Source organism: Rhagoletis pomonella, unplaced genomic scaffold (assembly GCF_013731165.1).
Source record: "Rhagoletis pomonella isolate Grant_MI unplaced genomic scaffold, Rhpom_1.0 Rhpom_scaffold_00002, whole genome shotgun sequence".
Classification (NCBI taxonomy): Eukaryota; Metazoa; Arthropoda; class Insecta; order Diptera; family Tephritidae; genus Rhagoletis; species Rhagoletis pomonella.
The window spans coordinates 7,118,062-7,132,914 of NW_023458556.1; the positions used below are offsets into that span (position 1 = coordinate 7,118,062).

Below are 14,853 nucleotides of genomic sequence, written 5' to 3' on the forward strand. Positions count from 1 at the left end.
AACAAAAAATGCCTTCACGTATTATATGTAAGGTAGTCATTTTTATAGAGGTGGCAACCCGACTAAAAAAATAAAAGCTTATTGCACATCCTAATTTTTTAGTTTTTTAAAAATGTGCCAACCCTACTAAAAAAATCAAAACATTATTGAACATTAGATAGGTGGCCACTCTATATAAATTCTAAGTAATAAAGATACAGAATATATTAAACAAAATCTCGTTCAAATCCGTTCAGTAATTTTCGAGATTAATGAGGTCAAAAAATCTCGACTTTGCTTTATACCGTGTAAGGATAAAAAAGTAGTTTTTAAATAGATGGCAACCCTACTAAAAAATTAAATTTTTTGTAGATGCGAAGGCCATGCTTTTTCATATGGTATCTCATTTTGTAATCCAACTAACGGAGAATATCTTATAAATTTTAAACATATGGCAACCCTACTCAATGAAATAATACATTATTGCACATCTAGAAGCTAAGTCTTTACATTTTACAATGACGATGCAGAAATTATGCAACGATGACGATTGAATATAGAAGTTTTCTTAACAGATGAAAACCTTATTAAAAAAAATAAAATAAAAAACATCAGTGCTTTTCTAGAGGCCAATTACTTTCATTTGATACCTCAATTTTTGTAATCCAACGAATAGGTGGGAACCTTACAGAAATTTTAAATACCAAAAGGTCACTCCTATCGATACAGAGTATGTTACAGAAAATCTCGTTCCAATCCGTTCATTAGTTTTCGAGATTAGCATGTTCAAGGAATCTCGACTGTTCTTTATACTAATGTAATAGATTTAACATTATTTATTTACATATTTTGCTGACGAATTCCACCAGACATCGATCTTCATTTTATTTGTCCTAAATTCGAAAAATTATTTGTGAAGTGCAGTAAAAACGTGTATTCAAAGTAAAATTTATATGAGGATATTTAAATAGAAACTTGTTCAAAGAAAACTAACTTCCGACTACATCTGCTTGACTCCTGCAATACCTTTCAACTAATTTCAAATTAACCTTTTGTAGTTAACTAAAAGTAATATATTTTATCGAAATCCCACAGAAAATCAAGCTACAAGTGTGTAATTTCTTATTGACTGATAATTCTTTCTGCAGGGTAAGGCACTCCGCACATTACGCGCCTAATCATAGTAGAGTAATCGTTTCCTCATGCCGAAACGAATGCATGACGACTCGACTTCTGCACACTTGTGCGCCCTGCATAAGCCCTGCTGGAACACACATTACACATTTTCTGGCCGGTATTTCTCACTAATGCACTTCCACGAACATTTCTGCAATAAAATATTGCTTAAACGCTTATGGTTTAATAATTAATATCATTATTTTTCAATTATTGCTGATTGAAATGACAAATAATTTTTATTTCCAACACAAAAAAGTAAACAAATGCCGATTGCAAAACGACAAGCACCTTACAATGTTGGGCGCTTCGATTCATGAAGCTTTTACGATTAGGCGAAAACATGATTATGAATCATAACCCTGCAAAAATCGCGAGTACTCCATGCATGCATGTTAAGAGTACTCCCGAAGGACCAAGGAGTACTCCAAAATTAACCACAATTCATATAAAAAATATGGTCCAATTAACATTGCGATGTCCTAGGGCAGGACCATATACTCCATCTCTGCATTACATCAGAGTAGCACAAAACTACTCCAACATACTCCAATGACATTGTTGTTATGGTTTTCATTTGTACACGCTTTTGTTCTTCACTTCACAGGTGCCTTTTTTGAAATTAATAAAAACCAAAAACAAAAATTAAAAATTGCATGTTGCCTCTGACGACATTCGAACCCGAACATGCTGGGAGCTAAGAACTAACAGCCAGCATCTCTACACGTTCAGCTACAGCCAGACATGCAAATGTGCTTTCAAATTCTGAACTTCAATCACATTTCGTTAAAACACGAGCAGTGATCGGGTAACAATAAGCTGGTGCAGAGACACGAGTTGGTCCGCTATAGCATGACAGAGGAACACTTTTGTAAGTACTCCAATATACCACACATAGACTACATGGTCCAACGATTTTTGCAGGGAATATGCAGAACTTAATTGAAATGCATGTGTTCGGCATAAAAGCTTCATTACACTACTATGACTAGGCGCTTAATGTGCGGAGTGCCTAAGTATCTGCAACCGCAAAAAGTGTGTAAGTAGCGCATAAAATTGGCGTGGTGTACATATGTATGTATGTATGTAAGTCTGTGTAGTATATGAATGTTTTGCACTCTTTACGTTTGATGACATTTTGGTTTGTTTATTTTTATTTCAAATTGCTTGAACTTAGCAGGCAAGTTGATAATTGAATGAGATCTGTAGATAACTCTTTGTTTAACAGAGATTATGCAAACGGATAGCAATGTACGAAAACTAAGCAAACCACAATCTAAAGAAAGGCTTTTGTAAATGTGAGTATTAAAAATGTATGTATGTACATAGGTACATATGTATGTACAGGAAAATCAACTTTTCTTCTACTGTCACCCCTTAGAACTGCAGAAAATCGAATATAAGGGAAATGTTCTTATTTGAACAAAAAATATTTGCTTTTAAAGATTCCATGATACAAAAATTTTAAGGTAAAACCGCTGAGTGGCAGCCTGAACATCTTTGAAGTTTCCTAACATAACAAAAATGTTTTAAAATTTTCAATCTCACAAATACATTCTTACTTTCAGTCTTAAATAAAAGAAAATTTGAATATTTTCTTCTATTTGTTTTTCATTTTACTTTTGTTTGGCATTTGAGTTGCTTTGAAAATTCCAATTTTATAAAGTATGCAAACTTCAAAAAATAAATGATGGCCGACGAATTGAGCGAGCGGTTTTACCTTTAAATATTTGTATCATGAAAGATTCTATATCACTGCAAGGAAAACTTGTAGCGGTGATGATTTTACTTTTCTTGGTCAGGGAGTTTATTTTTGTGGTCGCAAGACAGATTTTAATTTTCTTTAGAGTACTTAAATAAAAAAAAAATAAGATTTTACTTTTAAAGATTATTTTGGAGATCTTATTGCGTAAATAATAAGCTTGCCCGTTGCGATGAATAAGATCAGTCAAGGACATTATCACTTATCAATTTAAATCTTTGCTGGTCACTTTTCAATTAAAATATTTCGTACTCCCTTGGGTAATTCATGTTTGGAACAAAATATTTTTGAGTATAAAAATGAATTTCCAGACCTTCAGTAATCAAACTTTTCATAGTGATCCTTACAAGTTGTGCAAAAATGTATATTTCGACCAATATTTCGTTCAACCTATCTTCAAATACACTTCCACTCCTCTTTTAATACCTAAAATATTAAAAAAAAAATACTCTGCCAAATAATCGCTGCAATTCCTATTTTGCTGAAACAAATAAAAACGCTAATAATTCGCAACTACCACAAATATAAACATAGAATATTTATTTTAATATAAACCAGGAAAATGCAACTGAAAATGCAATGAAAAATAAATATGAATGGAATAGGTCAATTTTGCAAAGTGCAGAGGAACAACGCGCAATCATAACATAACTGAAGAGGTATGCATATGAATATTCACGCATACATACATACATACATATGTGTGTACGAACCTCAACAAGGAAAATACGAATATGTACATAAATAGATATAGCAACTGCAACGGCAAATCCTGCCTGGGTATGTTTTAAAAACTACTAACGGCAAAATGTGCAGCTGCATATTTTGCTTCTCTTTCACATTTTTCCACTTCCAATGGAAAGCGAAAGCAAAAAAAACAAAAAAACAGATATGCATGCAACGGGAAGATAGAACTGCCGCTAGATATTGTTGCAGAAGTGTACGCAACCAGCCATAAAACGGCCATAAAAATAATAGAAAAGCCACAGGTTGTTGGGCGCCATGAAATCATTTTTTATTTTTTTTTAAGCTGAAGAAGAGTGTAGTTAAACAAGTGCAAGAAAGTCAACTATTTTTATACACACACACACACACACACACAAACAGAGAAGCTGCATCCAAAGCGACCACGCTTCTCCTTTCCCCTACAGAATGTTATAAAAATGATGACTGCCGGCTGTAACGCCACATTATCGCAATTTCCGCACAAGCGACAAGGGCGAGCGTGCAGCGAAAAGTAAGCCCATATAGATTTTTGTCAAGCGACTAAATGCAAGGGAAATAAAGCCGAAAGATTGCGCCTCATATTTGTCGTCTAGCAATTTAACGTAGCAATTCTTTTAAACCTTTGTTGCGCACTCTTTCGCCAATGGGTAGGAAACATTAAGCGCGCCTGCTAATGGCGGAAGTCGCGCTAAAGGTATGTATATTTATATGCTTGTATGTATGTATGTATTAAGTATAGCCTGCATTTGGCGTCATAGCTGGCGAATTCCAAATGCAACATCTCTTCAATGGAAGAAAAAAAGTTTCAAGTGAGCAAGGTACAACCTTGCTGCATTACAGCAACCGACGGCCATGGCGTATACGCGACAAATGTCGACACGTTTACGCACGTTCGAGTGAATTGCTTGGCATTCATTTAAGCCGCAGATTGCTGGTATGTATGTATGTATGTATGCTGCGCTTTGTTGACAAGCGTCTGTGTTCGTTTATCGTTTTTCATTGTTTAGTTATTCTTTTCTCTTGTGACGTTCAGGTGTAAATGCGTTGCCGGGGACGACGCGGAAAGTGTTCAGAATTCTAGGTGAGCAGCATTGCGTGAGTGTAGGCAGCCATGAAAAGGAATTTATTGCTATTAATTGTTGCTCTTTTTGCTATGCATATTGCTGGTGTGGCAAAGTTATTGGTAGCGAATTTTGCATGCTCAATGCTGTAATCGGATTTCGCTTTTGCGACAACAAAGCGCCGGGATGATAGAAAGTTGTACATATTTTATTCTATTGATATTTCTTTTTATTCAAAATACCAATGGGATTTTCTTGAGTGTTATAATTTTACAAACAGACATACGATGATTGCTGGCACTTGTTTTGGAAAAAAGTGAATGAAATAAATGCCATTTCAGAGAAAAGTGGGTTATTTTTTCAGACAAATGTCAATTTCGATAATTCATTAATGCTTTTGTTGGTCTTTACTTTTGATGTATACAGGAATTTGCTAACACTGTGCAACACTGAAATGGAGCTATGCGAGTGGCCAAGTGCTTGGATAAAATGCTATTTCGAGACATCACTAAGGAAAATAAGTTTGATTAAATGCCGTAGAAATGAAATGAATGCCCTTGCTAGACTCATAATATTTTCTTAAAAATATATCGATAATTACAATAATCGATAAAAAATAGCAAAAATTATTTTGGCAAACTTCAACTCTTTCAAATTCACTTGCAGGATGTATTTTTAGGATATGCCTTTAGGTAAGTAAATATGCTTCGATATTTACATACATACAATATATTGTTTGTACGCATTTCATTTATTAGTCAGTGCCTGTTGTTGAGCGTGGCATTTATTAAAAGCCTTTATCGAGGATAAATAAAGCAAGCAAAAAAAAAGCAAATGCATAAATGACTGCATGTACATATATGCAAAAATGTACTATAGGGTGGTCCAAAAATGCTTGTAAGAAAAGTAAAGGCGGAGTTTTATGCTGCTCTCATCCACTACGATTGTTCTATTTTATATGGGGAAACATTTTTCATAGAGATGGTATAGAACCCATGAGAATCAATATTTTGTAGTCGGCGCAAACTCTATTTCTCTTCAGAATGCATCAAAAATAATGCAAAATTGTTTATTTAAAAATTGTTTAATATTAAAGATTGTTTATGGGTTCCCCATTGCCATTTTGGGGATTTTGAGGGACCCATCAAAAGTAGTCAGCATAAAAAATGGTTAAATAAACAATTGGGTTTTGTTCATTGAAGTCTGCTAAAGGAAAGCAAGAGTTTGCCGGTTGAAAAATTTAGATCTCTGAGGATGCTATTTAATTTCTACTAAAAATTGTTTTTCCCCCATATAAAATACATGGGAAACTTTGGGCGCGGCCCAATTTTATTTCATAATTTCAAGAAAAACAGTGGTCTATTTTGTTCAGTATAGAACAATCCAAGAGGGTATGAGCATACAGTTTTCGAATTTACTTTCTTTGGATCAACCTAATGTACACACATTCATTATTCTACCATAACCATCATTTAATATTTTTAATATTCAACCACTCCACGTGGCGAATATGTAGGATTTTGTAATGCAATAAATTATTATTTTATTGGTATATAGTAACTGATTTTATGGCCATTGTTTCAGTTGGTAAATAGAAACAATGGTAGCGGGCGAGCATGACGAGCATGAGCGGAATTGGCAGCGCGTGCTGGAAAATGTTGACCAAAGCCTGTCGGAGCATGAGCAAAATATTGTTTTTATTCATGAAGTTTTTTTTGGAAATGAAGTTAGTAAAAATCAAGTAAGTACTATAAAATTGACGAATTTTACGCCAAGAGTTATCCAAAAGAGTGAGTTGATCATAAGGGAGTGGGATTCTCTTCGCAATGGCGGGCTTTCAGTCTTTCTCTCCCAGTGTTGAAAAAATTGGTTTGACTTTCTTTGAATTTCTGTGAAGCTTAAAATTTTTCGTTGGTTACTTCCAGATTCGAAATCAAACCATTTTGTTGCTCTGAAGAATCGGATTACTACTAACTAAACCTCTAGAATACCCAGCATTTTTTCATTTATGTATATAAAAATTATTCTTCACATACATACCTGAAATGAAAGATAACAACTTCTCACTCCTTATTTGATCCTTTAACATAATACAAGCAGACTGCTGCCCATTTTACGGTTCATAATTAAATAACGAGCGTGCGCTGCATACAAACGCTCATTTTTATTTCAGACTCAAATTTATTATTTACGAGCGAATTATGTACGACCGTAAGAAGTGCAAACGTTTGCACTTGAATCATCATGGAGCTTTAAAAATCCCTGACAGTGAAAGAGGAATGAAAAGATTTATAGGCGCGGAAAAAAGAAAAACGTCAAAAAGTAGGAAAAATTGTGGTGAAACTGGCTAAAATACATTAAAATTCGTATAAAGGCGAAAGGGTTAAATATGAAAAATTAAGCTTTTAAGCCTGCACTCCATCCAATCAATTCATTCCCATTCGTAACACAAAATACATTTTTCTTCTTTAATGAGTGAACGAGTGTGCATGCGTTGCCAGCAACATGAAAGGGTAACAATTTTTGTATGCTATCACTTACGCGATTTTTTTGTTATCGAGAAGTTAAGTTGAGACAACCACTTCCCTTTACCACTTAATCTGAAAATGCCTTCTTAAACAATTTGTTTTTTTTTTTGTTGCTATAGTATTTTAACTGAACATTGGCGATATCCTTATTTGCATAAATAATGTATTTGTCATCTGCATCATTTACTCCTTTTGAATTGGTTTTCCTGTTAAGGATTTATATGTTTGTAACTTTATACACGTACCAGTATCAATAACGCTTCACATTCAGCCACCTCTCTCTTAAAAATGACGAATTGTGGCATGGAGACTTGTAATGTTCCATGGTTACATATCTATGTACCTACGTACATATGCATATCCCTCTGTATGTATATATTTATGTAACAATATTAGCATAACAACGCATCAATCAAAGCTCCAACCAAATATGTGGTCTTTTCTAAAATTATTTTGTACTAACTCCAAATTCTAAACATGCGGCTCCCAGAGCTGTCTTACTATTTGTCTTTCACAGCCAGCAGAGCATAGCTAAAGTTTTAGCGGTAAAGTGAAAAAGCAAGAAAATGTTATGTTAAAAAAATAAAACTTAAATTTTCTAGTACCTCCATAAGGGCTTTTTCGCATTTTTTTTTGTTTTTTTGATTTGATTTTTCATTGAAATTCGACGAAGCTTTGAAAGAGCTATACTAAGTAATTTTATATAATATGAAACTTTTCCCCAACTGTAGGTGCAGGAGCGTCTACCTACATACAGTGGCGGTCAAAAATGGATGAATGGTGTTTCGTTTTTAATATTTACAATATTTTTCAACCTAAATTTTTTTTTAGATTTTTTTATAAAAATATGGTTAATGCTTTAAATTTCGATAGCTAAAAATTTCGATAGCTAAAAAATAACAATCCGAAATACCGGCCATTTCGATTATAAAGTTTTAGGAATATCTACAACTAATTGTTCTTCAAATCATTTTGTAAATTTAATACTAAATAAAATTAGGGATAAGACTTTAAATTGGAAATAGCCTAATAGATATAAAAATTAATTAACATTTACAAGTTCCAATATCACTAAAACGAATTGGCATATAAATTAACTAAATAAAATAAACCGGTTTATTAGATAGCAAAAAATCTGATTATTCTATATTAAAAAAAAAAATCAATATTTAAAAAAAAACGACTGAAATATCCAATAAAACCGGTTTGCAATGATGTGAAAAAAAACCGGGTCAATCACCTTTGTATTTGGGCGCCATCTTTCTGACCACAAAGTGCTAACTAAATACGTATAAAGTTCTCGGCTATGGACTGGCGTTCCTCTCTTTATATTATTTCAAGCAATTCCATTGTTTTTTTATTTTACTATTAAAGCGACGTTCGCAAAAGTTTGCTAACACAACGAAGAGACTTACATAACCAGCACATTGCTTATGTCTTGTAGAAAAAAAATAACTTCATTCACAGTCCACTTCTCATCTGAAGTGAAGCCTTCATTTCATTTATAGTTCGTGCAAGCACTTAGTACACAAGTGCGCATAACTTTAAGTTACTTTACGTACGGGTCGGAAATGCAGATTTACCTGGTATAAAAAAGAATTTAATATATATAAGAAAATCTTAAGAAAAGCATGACACTACCAGAACAGAAAGTACTCAGTTCCACAGAAGCGGGCAGATAAAAAAAAAAAGTTTGTAAGATAAAACCGGAAGCGCGAAAAAACACTTTAGTATCCAACTACCTTCTGTGTTTTCCTTTTTTTCATGAATTTAAAAATTAATGAACGCATTTCTTATATTTGTATGTGTTTTTTTTGTTTGTTTGTTTGTTTGTTTGCAACAGCCAGTTACTGCAAGCTTGGCAGGCGGATCGAGTGGTGGGCTTAAGATGAAGACTTGCGCTTCATTTCTTCAAGCTACGCCCGCATTTCTCTACTAACAACTATATATGTATGTATACATATGTATATACATGATACATACAATGCTCGTGTAAGCGCAAAGAAGATCATAACCAGTCATAAACGTAATAACACTGTGGGGTACATGGGGCTACACGACCTCCAGCATCTTTGGTGAATGGCCACGAGGGTCGCTACCAACCAATAATGGCGCTCTTAGGTCACTTAAATGTAATTGAAGTAAAAGTTAAACAGTTACTTCATACTCGTATGTATGTACATATGAACGTCGAAAGTAATGGAATTTATGTTGTAGTTGCATAGCGGAGCTTCACTAAACCATAGCTGGAAAAGATGTGCTGTAATGGTTGAATTGATGTGTTTGAAGCAGTGAACTGAAACCAAAAACTCGAATGGCAGGGGGGGCCAGACGGCAGACGGAAGGATGAGGCGCAGTGCGCTGCTAATGTAGACAAACTTTTTAAGTGCACTTATCCTGCTAATGTATTTTTTGTTGAAATTTCTTTTAAATTTTTTTCCGGTCAACCTAAATTAATAAGCCGACATTTTGGACATGGTCCGTTTTTAATTAAAAATAGCTTCAAATGTATATATGTATGTATTAAGAGAAATGTGGCTGCAAGAAGGGAAAGATTTTAGTTGATGCAGTGCATTGGTTGGTGGGTATTGGTTTAAACATTTGCTCTAGATTTGCCATTATATTCATTAAAGCTTTCATTTAGCCTCACTTAATGCGAACAAAAAATTATTAATAAATACTTTATCTACGTTTCTATCATCTCTTTTGGTTCAGAATTTTGGGGCTCTATTTATTCACAGATGGATCACATTTGGAAGGTAGAATTAGAGCGGAGAGCAATTCTTTCAATCAGCTCCATAATAAAACTTTATGTTGATCAGAAAAAAAATTTACTACTCTTCTGATTTTCATGGGGAATAAGGTACATCAACCCTGCGGGAAACTTCCTACCTTATGAGTTTGTGCTTGATGAAGCCGTTTAAAGTTGCATGACTCTTCTGACAGACACTAGGCCATCGGTGGTTTTAGCGGTGCTTTAAGTTCACTAAGCGGCAACTATATGCCCTGAAGAGTGTGAAAACCGGGCAAGACCCCATAAGAACGTATGTATAAGAGCACAAAAAATTATCCCAAAATATTTAAGGGAATGGCTGTTTAAAGCACACAGTTATTGGCCAGAAGGAAAACCAAGTCGTTTTGGCAGTTAATTTGACCGCCGCCGGAACGACCTTTTGGTGGAAAAGACAGAACACCCGCCACAAAAATTTCAGCGCAGAGCATTATGTAAATAATCTTAACCCTTCTGCAACGTTTTGGGTCATTTTGACTCTATAATAGAAGTTAGTCAATTTTAAGAAAAAAAAAACGATATTTCAATATGAATTCAGTTAATATTTTATTTATCGCATGCATACACTTTATCGGCAAGTGCTGTATGTTTACCGGTTCAAAGTTACCCTTAAATACTAAATAATAATCTACACTGTGGGTGTATGGAAAAACTATGTTGCCTTCTAGAAACCAAAATAAAATAAAAAAAAAACTCTTTTATTTTTTTTTTAATCATAGCTGATTATACTTTTAACGAATAGACAACGTCACAGCTTATTTAAAATTACCTAACTCTGTAATTAAAGAATTTTTTCATGAAAAATGGGTCAATTAGACCCAATAACTGCGGAAGGGTTAAACACGTAACTAATGACTCTAGGGGTTTTTTTTCTGTTAAAAACTAAAACTAAACAGTAGAATATTTAAGTCTATGACGTAGTTTATGTAAAGACAGATATACTTTCGAATCAGCCTGCCAAATTTCTAATTTCAGCAAGTGTCAATCTTTTACTCAGTATCGTTATTGCAGGCAATAAGCGACGTCAGAACCATCTGACATACACACACACACACACTCCAAACGTTAATTAACTAAAAGCAATCGTAAAAAAAATCTTTTCAAAAATAGAATGGCAAACGGAGAAGAAATGTGAACAAAGCACTGACGTTTAATTGCAAGAAAAAAAATTGCTTTAACGGCATTTTTCTACACGCTACATGCCACATGCAACCGGACAATGGCAACACGTTGCCCCACCGCGCGTCCTTGCATTGAATTTTTCAATTACATACATTTTTATTTTTTATTGCTTGCCAGTCTCATAAAGGTCATAGAGAATGACTGATGAGGCACTCAATCTGCCACAGGAACAAGAACAATAACAATAGCCAGCCAACTACAACTACAGAGCAACTATGATTATTATAAAATAAAGGAATCCAAAGCATAACAAGGATCACCTGCAAACGGTTGAATGAAAGCGCAAAAATATGGTCATTTTGCTTTGAAATTTTTTGAACCTGTCAGCAAGCGTGTAAAGACCTGCACGCAAACGCATGCACGCGCACTCACGTTGTCATACAAAAAAAAAACAAAAAAAAGATCGTTTGTAGTTTTTATAATTTTAGTCAGAAAAAAGAAGTAAACGAGTGAAAATAGGAAATAGAAACGGATATGTAGGTATGTAAGTATGTAAGAGAAGTATCAATTCATGTATGCAATGTACGAAATTTTAGTTAAAAACTGGAGTTTATCAATGTATTGCTGAACTTTTTGAAATTACGCGCAAATGTGTCACAATACACACACACAAACACACAAACATGACCCAGAGTATCCTAAGTGAATGCATAACTTCACTTGGAAACATTGCACTTTGGCAAAGTGCGCCCTTGAATTTGTAATCAACTTGTGAAATGGTTGCGGTGCAAGAATTCTGCAAAAGTGCTTAACAATTAGCGAAAATGAAAGTTGGGGCAAAGTGAAAATTAATCGAGCGAACAGCATAGGTGAGATGAGAGTAGAAGCAATTGAGAATAGACACGATTAAAGCTTCGGGTTTGGCAGCATTAATCGAGTTTCGAAAGTTTCGCTTAGCAACTCGCTTCTCCGGTTACCGGATTGCCTGTGCAACTACAAACTTTCTGTACGATTAATCTTCAAAATAATCAGACAATTAAAATCAAGCGGGAAAACGGCAAAAGTGAGTAAATGAAATGAAAAAGTTAAGAATCTGCAAAAATGTGCAACTGCGCTTGCTTGCCAATTTGTAGCAAAACCAAGTTGAGGTGAAAGTTAAAAAAAGCTGTCTCATTCAATTTGAAATCACTCTGGTAAGATGCGTTAAAATATAAAAGAAAACGAATACGAAGGGGAATTTAATTACGAATGCAAATAAAAGTGGCAATGCCAAAGGACATCAATGAGATAACAAAAGCATTAAAGCAAAGATACGTTCTTCTTATAATTTGACACTAAAATCCTCTACAGGAAACAATAAACTTCGGCGAAAGCCTTTTTAACCAATTCACCATAGCGGCAGCAATGATGTTGATAGAGATAACGACAGAGGAAACGAGTAGGCAAGGAGTTTCTCTGTCTTCCAGAAATCGCTGACGAAAAAATTTACATATTTTTTTAGAGTTGGAAAAATTTGTTGGCGTTAGTTAACTCTTCCTACAGTGCGAGAAGATGAAGAAGAAGATGTTTTTCTAAGTAATTCGCTCAGCGCTTAAAAATATTGCAAGAGTTGGTTTAATTGCCCATCGATTTCCTAGAAAGTGAAATTCCGCTAGATTAATGGAAGTCCGTATCTTGATTTTCACTCATTGTATGCGTCTGTATATTTGTCGTTTTTCACAAAGTCCATTAATTCTTTAATCTTTCATTTAAAAAATAAAATAAAAAACACGCTTCCACGAACTTTATTCAACAATAAATTTCGCCACAGGGTCGCAATTAATCACACTTCGTCTGACGATCTGAAGAGATTTGCAGCAATTTTTCATGGTTTGTTTTTGTTTTTGCTTGCTTTTCGCTTCACCTTGCCGGAACAAAAAGTGATTTTCATCTTTTAATTCGTCTTTGACGTCATATTTTCACTAGAAGGCAGACTCACTCGCTCACACAAACATACATACATACGAATATACATATACATACGAATTGCTGTAATTCCATTGACGCGTATGCACTAGGACATTCAATCCCGAAGCATTTTAATCATTCCGGGATTACGAGATTAAAAAATTCTAGTCACAACTTTTTGCATTTTACAGTAGGTTCGCCTTTTTCAAACCACACAGATTCATTGTCAGCACATTTGGTCTTAGGGGAGCATAATGCCCCTTAGTAAAAGGGTACGTAATTCGATGTTTACATATTTTTTTATTCTAAAATATCTATACTACTTGTCAAAAACATTTACTAATATTTGCAGAAATCTTTTTCCAAAAAAAGGCCAACAAAGTAAAATGAATAACAACTCTGCCGCACTGTAAAGCTTGTTGTGTTTTCAATTGCTACGAGATTTTTCGTTATTACACAGTTCTTGCACAAAATATTTGAACTAGTGCAGTTATTCACGCAGTGCAAATGGCTCAAGTTCACTTTGAATCCATATTTTGGTGTTCTGTATTTCTCGTGTTTCAAATGAATTATTTTTCTCGTTTTCAACATTTCTTTCATTCTGTAAATTAATCAGTAAAAATATCGGGATCCCGGATCGGTCATCCCGGGACTTCGGGACACGGAAAAGTGTCCGGGTTCCCGTAATCCCGGGATTCTGGATAGTGGGATTGAATGCCCTAGTATGCACACAATCACAGATAATTAAACAGTCTCAGCAGCAGAAGCGCAGATAACCCTAGCGCTGACCTATTTGATCGGCTTCCAACATACATACATACATACAAATATACTTCGTCTGCGACACCAACAAAGCAAGACTAATCCAGTCGAAGTCAAGTTGCCCCACTCCTTTGCCAGGAAAAGGGACAGCGCTAAATGAGCTGTCATCAGATACATCTGTATGTGTGTAGTCAGTCAGTCAGTCGGCCAGTCTGTTGGCGAACCAGTCAGCCATGCAGTCTCCAAGGTTGTGCCCGGCCGTTGGGCAATCACTGCGGACAGCAATTGGTTTGCCACTTTATACTTATTTCGCAATTTCTTCATTTCAACCATTTAATTTTTTTTTTTTTTGCAAAACGATTTTGTGTGCCTGTATATGTATGTTTTTTTTTGTAATATGGGTGTGCAATACCTATGAATAGATTGTATAAAATTATTCTTCACTGCTATTTATACGCATCAGTTGATACATATTTTGCAGCAATAAACGAATTCGTCGATGCCAGCCCTCCGCCGTTGCCTTTGTTTCCCACTTCTTCCACTAATTTATTTTCGTTCTTGCTGCACTCATTCAAACACATTCGAATGGAAAATTGAAAATTTAAAGCGTAATGCATCGCCGCAACTGCTGCCCAAGCACCCGGCCCCCTTGTGCATTTGAGTCGATCGAAGCGCAATCAGAGTCATCGTAAAATGAGGGCAATGACGTCTCTGTGTGCGCTGCGGGGCTGGAAACAGGGACGGCTTTAGAAGCAACGACGCCCGGGGTGTAAATGAAACGACGCGCCCTTTGATAATAGTTTTGGCTACCTCGGTTTCTTCGACATAAAAAAATGTCCAATTCTTACTACATATAATCAAAATTTTGAGATATCAATTACAACAAGTTTACTTTGCTTTGGCTTGAGCAAAATTTCAATGGTTTTGGACAAGTCTTTCTTGGGACATAATAGATCTTAGGTACGTTTTTATCAGCTGCGATTTCGAAAAACTTCGCTC

General features: G+C 34.9%; 1 protein-coding gene across 1 annotated transcript in view; it reads right to left on the minus strand.

The window, feature by feature from the left end:
• LOC118734420 (eye-specific diacylglycerol kinase-like) overlaps positions 1-14,853 on the minus strand; it is a 325,708-nt gene that overhangs the window by 207,550 nt on the left and 103,305 nt on the right. The gene's annotated exons all lie outside the window — the stretch shown is intronic.